Raw genomic sequence first — 11,124 nt, forward strand, 5'->3', positions numbered from 1 at the left:
GCTTATTGATATTATGCCTCCTATATGTGAGATGCCTCCTACATGTGAGATAATTAGAGATATTCTATGGCTTATAAATATGATTATTGATATGAGTCCAGGATATGTGTATGGGCCTAAGGCCGTGATTATGATGTTGTGATTATTTTGAATAAATTAATGAGCCAAGGGAAGTTTTATGATATTGATTCAATAGCCGAGAACTATTTATCATTATAAATGATGTGATGACAATTTATGAATATGAACATGTATCTGTTTGCATACACATCTCTCTGGTATAGGACAGAGGAAGATGTAGTATGATGCTTACTATTCCACTAATTAAATACTGGTGATGGCATGCATAGATTTGGTACGTTCATGATTATATACCATTTAAATAATGTGATTATAGCTTAAATGTGATCTTATGATTACTCTTCTTGCTAGACAACAAAGCTATATGGTAACTAGTTGTTTATTTGGGGACTATAGCACTTGATTGCTAGGAATCTAACGTATTAGTTAATGAATATTGCTTAGTTGAAATCTGGTTAGTTAATGAATGGTGTCAGTTAATGAAAGATCATCAGGTTACAAGTAGTAAGGTGTTGTCTAGTAATTATTAACAGATATCAGATGATTAGTTGACAATAATGAATAGTGAATAAATGACGGTTTTGGTTTTGTAATGAACCTTGACTAGATGATAGATATTGGCTAATTAATAAATAGTGGTTAGTTGCTATCCCGTGAGTAAGGATTATGTGAAGAATAACATTTAGGCTAATAACTAGAGGTTATGTGATAACTAGTGAACTAGTGATTCTATTATAATAAGTGTTGGTTAACTAATAATGAATAGTTGGGAAGTATTGACTAGATAGATATTCTATGGTGATATGTGTATGCTTATGAGTATTTTAGTGTATTTTATTCGGTAATGGTAATTGTGATGATATTAATACCCAGAAAGGCTAGAGGATACTATTACGATGATTTTAATACCCGACAAGACTGGAGAATACTATTATGATGATATTGATAGTTGACAAGATCGGAGGATATATTGATGATATGTTAATACCCGGCAAGGCCGGAGGTTGATTACAATTATGATGGTCCTAATTAGGATAGTTATGATGATTTGTGATATTGATTATGTACTTTGCATTTATTCCTCTATGCACATTACCTATCACTAGTATGCATCTATGTCTATCAGTCAGTATGGGATGGTTGCATAGATATGAGTGAAGAATATGCCTTATATTGTTATATGTTGATTAGACCTTTTGAGCTCGGGGAGGTGGGGTACGTATAGGCTCGACTAGGTATTTGGTTGTCTAGAGTAATTAGTTATTCACGCTGTTATTGATATTGTTGTTATCATTGTTATGATCATTATTATGGCTAGCTTATGATAGATTTGTCTTTGATCTTGTATCGATATTTGAGGTATGTCTTCGGCCTCTCCTATTTTATGATTGCATTACTATGCACGATTATTTCATGTCTATCCACTTGGATTAGAAACCCTGAGTATGATAGTATTTAAATCCTGATTCTATTATAATGAGGTCTCAAAATAAGAATATTATGATATAGGTTATTCTTTGTGATGACCTCATGTTTATATGTATATATACCTTCCTTCGTTGTTCATGTTGTATAGTCGTTTCTTCGCTTTGTATATTACTATATATATATATATATTTTCGCTCTTTATTCATATATTGACCTGGGATATAAAGTATAACATTGATGTATAATGAATGCAGCTAGAATAGGATAGTTCACCCTGATACTTTCTTAGTTTTATCATGTTAGACTTTTGGACATCAATAGGATATTTGTTCCTTCTTTTCTCATTGACTTGTTATATGATTTGTGGACTCTTAGTTGTAATTTTTATTCTGTTTATATGTTGTATATATCTACTTTCTCTTTGGATCTCAATTAGCAGTAGCCTATTGAGTACCATTCATTTGGTACTCATACTACACTTCTACAGCCTGCAGATTATAGTATGGGTAATCGTCATTGATGTGTGCATCATGCAGAGCAGTCCTTGTTCAGAGACTTAGAGTGAGATCCTGACATCTGGAGCATTACTTATTTCTCTCTCTTATGTATTAGACTAGTCTCTAAGTTGTATTCAAAGATACGTTGTATCATTGTATTTCTTTTGATATTTCACTTTTGTACTCTTTTTATATTAGCAGCTCTTGTACTGATACCACTAGGTTTTGAGATTCTTCTATATATTGATCTTTATTTCATATATTCCCCATTCATTTCCTTATATTATTGAGTAGTCCATTACTAGTCGTTCTGGACTATGAGTTGTCTTGCTTATTGGTAGGTTATGGTAGGCACCATCATGACCTGAGAAGTTGGGTCGTGACAATTTCCCATTATTCTCTTTCTCAAGAATCCATTTCAAAGAGTGGTGGAAAGATTAAATTAAACAATAATTAATGACTAATATTACACTCCAACATATAATCTATAATCAAATTCATGTACAGAGTGGAAAAATTACTTTTTGCAAAATCAATCCCAACTTGAATTCTTGATAGAGTTTAAGAAATTATTGGATGAAGACTAGATTAAGATCATAGTGATATACCTCTCCTCCATGGAATTCCTTCCTAGTTTTATAATTCCTAATTGATTCTTCAAATTGTTTCTTTCCTTGGTGCAAAGTAAAGAAACAAAGGAATAAAGAAACAAAGAAGTACGTAGGTTGATTCTGGAACCACTTTACTGAAGAATGACCTACTTTGACTTGGCACAAAGTTTAAGAAAATAAAGAAGATTTTTTAATCTTGTGGTCTTAAATTAAAGCTGTGTCAAATGTACCAAAATGCTCTTTAATCTTGTGGTCCTAAATATGCCATGTGAAAAGTTGAAATTAAAGTATTGCTAAAAAGGAAAAGAGATCATTCTTTTTTAAAGGGACTAAAAAGGAAAGTAGATCATTCTTTTTTAAACGAAGGAAGTATATTATTATTACTAATATTTTTGTTAAATGAAAATATATACAGTAGACCCCTTTACTTTCTGGTATTAGCACTTAGTGTAAATAAGGGAGTATAATTTAGTTTCCTTGTCATCTTTTGAGACAATACACTGTCACACAAGGTACAATTCCCTATCAAGGATGTGCATCACTGAATAATCTTTCATAGAACAAAAGTTGCACTTGTCTAAATTGTTAAATTAATTCAATTTTTTCCAAGGTGCTACAGAGGTAGTGTGTTATATTCATACAAAAAGTTACAAAGAGGGAGACTCTACCAAACCTCAGAATACAATGCTTGACTGATAAACCAATCCAGTTAACATAAACCAGAAAAGAATAGTATTTATCGAAGAAGTTCCTAAGTCTACACAAGTTTAACTAACAAAAAAATAGCTTTATCATATTGTATTTTAAACTAGAGAGTGGAAACTTATATCCAATTGGTAAGTTCCTTTGACACATTGGGTAAAACAAGAAAGGAGTCAAAATGTAGCCTAATGTCTTGACTTCAAGCTAGCTTAACCAAGTCGTATACCACCTGATTTGGCTGTCTATAGCTGTGCTAGATATTAACATTCATCAAGCTTAAATTGTTCAAAATAATGTCTATTCTCCTCTTCAATATGAGGTTATTATTTTCCTTATTTTGAAGTATCTTACTAACAGTTTGATAGTCTAGATCCAGACCGAGCTAAGCGTATCCAACTCTGCTGCACATATCCACCCCAAGTTGACTGCAACTGTCTCAGCCATATTATTACTATTGAATTTCACTAAGAAAAAAAAATCCAGAATGATATCACCTTCTTCAAAAATAGGACACTTTCTATTCCTGCCTTCTCAGAGTTATGTAAGTAGCTCCCATCAATGTTAAGTTTCACCCAATTAGACATAGATTTTCCTACCTTACTTTTTCATATAATATTTTGTCTTGGTTTCTTTATCAGCTTATAGAAATGCACCAAGGTATATCAATGTTAAATTTAGGCGATATCTTCCTCATACCTTGGTGTTCCACTATGTTTGGTGTAACATTCTAATTGGGCTTGGTGTGAGAATCACCCCGAAAGAGTTGGAAATATATCTCCAGACCCTTTTTCCTGCTTCCCCTTTCACAAACATATGATTCATAGTCCCATAAAGATGATTAGAGAAATATTAATAGGTAGAGGTTAAATTCACTACAATATTTATAACAATAGAGATCTTTCCTAGCAAAAGTCTCCATGACATGAAAGAGATTTTGAAAGAAATACAACTATGCCATACCTTGCTTGTGCCAACAGTTTTTGTGAGTGATTGTTATGACCCAAATTATTGAATCATGTAGCCACCTATTCTAATCCACCTATATAGGAGAAGCCTTAATAAACATTTCAAATACATGTGAAAGTTAATAAGAAATAATAAAATGTATTTATTTATTTCAATCAATTACCAAAACTTTGATTACAAAATGAAAACATTCCCCAAGGACCTAGTCTAAACAGGTACAAGAGATTCTAGTATAATAAAAGAAAAAATAAGACAAAAACTTCCAATATAGGAATAAGAAGAGAAGAAGCTGGTGGAGATCATTATCCACGTCAAACCTAAAACATCTATTGATCCTGAGACTAGACCATACCCCAAAGAGAGTATAGAAAAACTAGTATCTGTATAAATAATATGTACTGATAGGTATCATCGGTCGACCAGGGTTAGGTAACATAAATGCAATATAAAAATCACAAAAAAGCATGACAACTTATATAATAATTTATTTCATATCACTTTCATCCACTTATGTTACCCCCACCTCTCGCTTTACCTTAGAGTATTTTAATTTTTATTCTCACTGATCATACATCACCCTTCACATCAAGTTTCATCCATCATTACTCTTACTTATTGAATCCTAATAGTTATTATTTTTGAAGATAATGATTAGTGTAGTAGCTAATGACCATGTGATGAATGTGTAGTTAGATAATGATCAAGTCAATTAGAGTTAGAGTCTATGTGTAAGTCTACAAGATGTGTAGTACTACAAGTGTACATAACCTAAAACTCTTAACTCTAATTATCCTACAATATTATGTATAAATCCATGTATGAACAAATCAATAATATATCAAGTTTCTCCATTTTTCTCTCAACTTCTGTACTATGTATTTCTTATGGTATTAGAGAAACCTTAGTCGTATGCTATATATTACTCTATTCAATTCACTTGTCCAAAATCAATGGCAAAAAAATACTACTTCTTCCTATACCCCCTCAATACTTCTAGCAACTTCTCTCACCACCTCACTATTACTTGTCCTAACATACTTAAGCACACGAACCACCTTATATAGAGGATCCAAGTTATGCAACTCATGCAAGTCATGAAAGTGACTGTGTTGGTTGAGGATAACAGACTAGACAAAGAAACAACATCTACCGCAGAGAAGAGTGAATCTTCTACATAAAAGGAAATAGAATAATTAAGTGAGGAGGATGATCGAGAAGAGAAGGATGTCTTATTGAGGACTTAAATCTCAGGAACCATGGCTGAAGAAAGCATATACCTTGTCGTAGATGTTCCACAAAAAAGAAAATGTTGGAATGTTTAAAAAAACATACCCACAAGCAACAAAGGACAAAGAGTTCCAACTTAAGCAATAATCACAAAACATTAAGTTAGGAACTAAGAAACTTGATGAGTATCAGAAATAATTTTTGGAAAATTGTTATGGTCTTGAAGCCATAATGTGATTAACTTTGCAAGAGGATTAGGTCCAAAATACAGAACTTTCAAAACTTTGATATAGGGAAAACATCTTATCCTTCCCTAAATCAATTTGTTAACTCTCTCTAATAATTGACATGAGGGATAAAGAGGAAGACTTAACTCAGCACAATCATGAAATGGCCTTTACTACACAAAGTGGTAGAAGTCGGTGGAATTACAATCAAAAGAGAGGGAACTTCAACTCCAGGGGAAGAGATTTTAAACCTGCTAGACAAGGAACCACTATCTAGAATGGGAATGTTGCAAAGTCAATTGAGAAAGACTCAATCAGTACCTGTTATTTATGCGGTAAGAACAACAACAAAGACATGAAATGCTTCAACAGGTGGGACTACTCCTACCAGGCTATCGAATATCTCCCTCTAGCTTTAGCAACTGTGAATCTGTAAAGTAACAGTACTGAGGATGAGACGGTATTTGTAGACTCAGGTGCAACTACTCATCTAACAAATTCAGTAGGTAACTCATCAAATATTAAACCTTATAATGTAATGGATATAATAGTTGTTGGAAATGGATCACATCTTAAAATCACACATGTTGGAAATACCGCAAAGTTATGGTTGAAAACTAAAGAGATACTTGTAGTTCCTGATATCTATAAGAAATTGTTATTTGATAGCAAACTAGCAAAGTATAACGCTTGTATTTGTTGAGTTTGATAAAGATGATTTTGTTGTTACGGAGAAGATATCAAGAAAAAAAATGACCAAGGGCACTAGGAAGAAAGGACTCTATGCACTAGATGATAACAACTTTTTGCCTTGACAGCTGTACAGGATTGGAGGAAGTCAGACAACATTTGGCATAATAGATTAGGACATATTAGTTTGAAGTTTTTAATGCTCTTGCGTAGCACTAACACATTGATATTAGGAGTTGGAATAAGTTTCCTACTATCCGTACTAGTCAGTTAGGAAAAAGTAGTAAACTTCCTTTTAGTTTGAGAAATAAAATTAAGAATGAGCTTCTACTCAAAATTCGTTGTGATATTTGGGGACCACCACTTGTTGAGTCATCTCAACACATGAAATACTATGTGGTTTTGGTAGATGAATATATGAGATACATTCGGTTTTATTCCTTAAAAAAGAACTCAGAGTTTTATGAAGTTTTTATTAAATTCTAAAAGATAGTAGAAAGACAATTTTCCAAAGTTATAAAAGTTTTCCAATATGATGGTGGCGGTGACTTATTAAAACTTAATTTATTAGAAACTTGAAAAGTTGTGGTATCATTAGGCATATCTCATGTCCCAACACTTCTGAGCAAAATGGTATATCTGAGGGAAAACACATACGTAGTGGAAACTAGACTAACTTTGTTGTTACATGCCAAACTACATCTTTTTCCATGGGTTGAAGCTTTTCAATTTTTGTGTTTATCATAAATTTCCATAATTAGTTTTAAAGGATGAATTTTCCTCTTATAAAGCTCAATGTTAGGTTCCCTGACAACAACAATTTGAAAGTGTTTGGAGATAGGTGTTTCCCATACTTGAAAAGATAAACTAAATTCATACCAAAATCATATCCATGTGTTTTTATTGGATATAACAGCTTTCTCAAGGGATATAGGTGTTACCATTCTCCAACTAGAAGGGTTTTCATATCAAGAGATATGGTGTTTAATGAATTTACACTATCTTATGTGCAGTCTGATCAACCTGTCTCAGATACTTCTACTCACTTGATTACTTTCCTTGAGTTTTTCTCTAACTTGTAGGACATAGAAGATGAGGCACGTCATGGTACAAATTATACTATTTTAGGGGAAGTGTTGCCACCAGAACATCCTTATAATGTAGCTCTAAATATTCTTGCTGATGATGTCCCTAATCCCGAAGTCATTCAACATATTTAGCTTACTGATTATGATACTCGATCTACTAGCCATGATGTTGATGATGCAGCTACTCATCCTGTCGTCTATGATGCTAATATTAATGCTACTCATACCAATGAGGATATTAGCACAATGTCCTAATGCAGGCAAAGGTTTTAAACAAAATAGTCTAATAAGACCTAGTGAGATCACTGAGAATTAGAAAGAAAGGCATCACATAGAGACTGGATGCAACACAAAAAATTTATCTATAATACACACTTTTCTTATTGCAACAAGAGAATCAACATATATGAAAACCAAGACCGTGAAAGAAGCACTTAAGATTCCACATTAATACTCAGTAATGCAGACAGAGTTGGATGCACCACATAGAAATTGGACTTGGAGCTTAGTTACTAGAACTATAAATATGAATATAGTTGGATCAAGGTCGGTGTCCAAGACCATAATAGTCTGATGACACTATAGATGGATACAAAGCTTGACTGTGGCGAAAGGATCATCTTAGTTTGAAGGAGTGGAGTTTAAAGAAACTTTTAGTCCTGTGGTAAAGGCAACTAACATGGAATTAGTGCTATCAGTAGAATAAGACAACACTAGCCTATAAGACAGATGTTAAGAATGCTTTCTTATGTGAACATCCTTAAGAAGAAGTCTATATGAGCCAGCCACTAGGTTTTACAGATCCTAAGTTTCCAAATCTTGTTTGATCTCTGAAAAAAGCATGATATAAACTGAAACAAGCATCAGGATCTTGGTTTAACAGATTCAGCCTACATTTACTGCATATTGGTTTTAAGTGTAGCACAGTAGATCCACCATTATTCACTCTTCATTTTAATAAAGGTATTGTCCTACTTCTCTTATTTGTAGATGATATTATAGTTACAGGGAATTTTTTTCAGTTTATTGTAGAGATCATAACAAAACTTGGCAAAGACTTTGCAATGAAGGATCTTGAACAACTACACTTCTTCTAAGGAGTTGAGGTAAAGTATTTCTCTATAGGTGTATTCACCTCAACCGAAATAGTTATGCTACTCAGTTACTTAATAAATCTTATATGGCACTTTCCACGGCAGTAGGCACACCACTAGCTTAGGAGCACAGATTACAAAAAGTTTTAGGAACCCCAATTGATGCCTCAGTATACAAAAACATTTTAGTAAGTCTCCAGTACCTTATATTAACCTGACCTGACCATTCACATGTTGTTAACCTAGAAAGTCAATATATCCAAGCTCCAAACAGTGAGCATGTTCAGGCTATGAAGAGAATTTTAAGATATGTAAAAGGAACTATCAGTTATAAACTGAGATGTCATAACCCAAACCAGGTCCTAGTCGTGTTGAGTATCTCAAGTCCACCGAGAATCGGAGACCACCCCCATTATCCTAGCCAACTAGAACACAATAACTAGCAATGGATGAATTCCAAACAAATAACAAGATAAAACTGAGTTCTAAACATATAACAACATAGACCTGAGTTATAACAAGATAAAGCTGAGTTATGGACATATAACAAGATAGATAAATCTTTATTAGGAGGGATCTAAGAATCTACAATAAAATCCACCCACACTTTGTCTACAAAAGCCTCTAAGAAATTAAACATCAACCAAAGTTGAGACATATCCCCGACCATATCTAAATACCCGCCAAACTATTCTAAGACATAAATAAAGGCAAGACCATGAAATAAGGGCCTTTTGGGGTATGGAAGCTCAACACTTTAAAATTGACTCTTAGAAAATCCAGAAATCACCTATCACGATGAAGAAAAAGTAGAAGTGTCTTCAAACCCTGCATTGCATGGGGATACATCATCTGAGGACGATTAGCGGGGTGAGCTCTAGCATGTACCTCAGGGAAAGGACAAAATAATTCCATGATCAAGTCAGTCCAAAATCATTTAAAATCCTATGAACACAATTATATACATATATATAACATGCTGAGATAAGGAACAAGCTTTAGCATGAGATTTAAAATATTAACCTAGGCTGTGTAGCTATCCCATTATCTAGGCATCCATAGGCTGTATGGGTTCATCTCTCCCTGCTGAGAAGGTCTCAGTGCATATTAGCCATACAAACCAAAGATATCTAAGAATGACCGGGGATTGCCACAACCCCACATTATTCCAGGATACATGAATATATATATATATATAAGAGTGAACTATGCACACGGTCGTCAAGAAACCCACGCCGACAAACATGGTTTCCAGTTCTTATCCTCCTTGGGACTTACACCTTCACGGTAAGCTACACAACCCCCTATTATTCCTAATTAAAATAGTTTACACATTTCCATTTATAAACCAAGAATAATCCATTACAATATATACCATTGGTGTCGTCATACCAATTATGCGTGAAAGATAATATCATTATGCCATTCAAATCATTCATCACCTTAAGGTTCAAATTTTGGGGGAATCATTCCCATTTATAAACCAAGAATAATCCATGACGGCATATACCATTGGTATCGTCATAGCAATTACGCTTGCAATCTAATATCATTATGCCATTCCAATTATTCATTACCTTAGGGGAATGCCCCGACTCCCGTGATTTATCAAGTCAAATTTTGGAGGAATTACTCGACCCCCGTAGTTTATAAAAACAACTTGGGGGCATGCTTCTACCCCCGTAGTTTATAATTAGGTCAACACATGGCCATCAAGGCCTTCCAAAATATCATTTGTATTCCATTGAGCCTTTTATGCAATGTAATAGCTTAGGATAGTAAGACAAACCATGTGATTAACCATGTTCCAAATCTAATTATACAAGTGGGATAAGGTTACACAATTTCCAAATCAATTCTAAACAACAACAACAACAAACCCAGTATATTCCCACATAGTGGGGTCTAAGGAGGGTAGAATGTATGCAGTCCATACTACTACCTTCGAAGAACTAGAGAGGTTGTTTTTGATAGAACCCCGGCTCAGGACACAATGAAAGTAAACAAAATAATCATAGAACAAGAATAAATATATAGTAATAGAGATACAACGCCCACAAGGAAATACTATTTACTAACAAACCAAAGGAACACACCTCCCACTAATCCACCTAACTAGAAGCTCCAACCTATGTACAAAGACCTACGAATACTAGCCATGCTACCCCAAGGTACTCCCAACTATTGACTATGACTCAACTACACATATTAGCCCTCTATCTTAACATGCGTCCTCTGTACCTTCCTATCAGGGTCATGTCCTTAATAAGTTAAAACTTTTCCATGTCATGTCTAATCACTTCTCTCTAGTATTTCTTTGGACAACCCCTACCTTGCCTAAAACAATCCAAGGCCAATCTCCCATATCTACGAATAAGGGAATTAATACCCCTTCTTATCATATGCCCAAACCATCTCAACTGTACTTTCTGTATCTTGTCCTCTATTGATACCACCCACACCTTCTCCCAAATAATCTGTAACACCCTACTTTTTGAACGAGAATGAAAATC

At 34.0% G+C, this 11,124-nt stretch overlaps 1 long non-coding RNA gene across 1 annotated transcript; it reads right to left on the bottom strand.

The window, feature by feature from the left end:
- Positions 1-4,285: 4,285 nt before the first annotated feature.
- Positions 4,286-6,456, bottom strand: LOC124888035. The gene is made up of 3 exons (XR_007045915.1): positions 6,267-6,456; positions 6,061-6,169; positions 4,286-4,358 (listed from the first exon to the last, which is right to left on the bottom strand). It is a non-coding gene; the product is annotated as an uncharacterized LOC124888035 (long non-coding RNA).
- Positions 6,457-11,124: the final 4,668 nt, after the last annotated feature.

Source organism: Capsicum annuum, chromosome 10 (genome assembly GCF_002878395.1).
Source record: "Capsicum annuum cultivar UCD-10X-F1 chromosome 10, UCD10Xv1.1, whole genome shotgun sequence".
Classification (NCBI taxonomy): domain Eukaryota; kingdom Viridiplantae; phylum Streptophyta; class Magnoliopsida; order Solanales; family Solanaceae; genus Capsicum; species Capsicum annuum.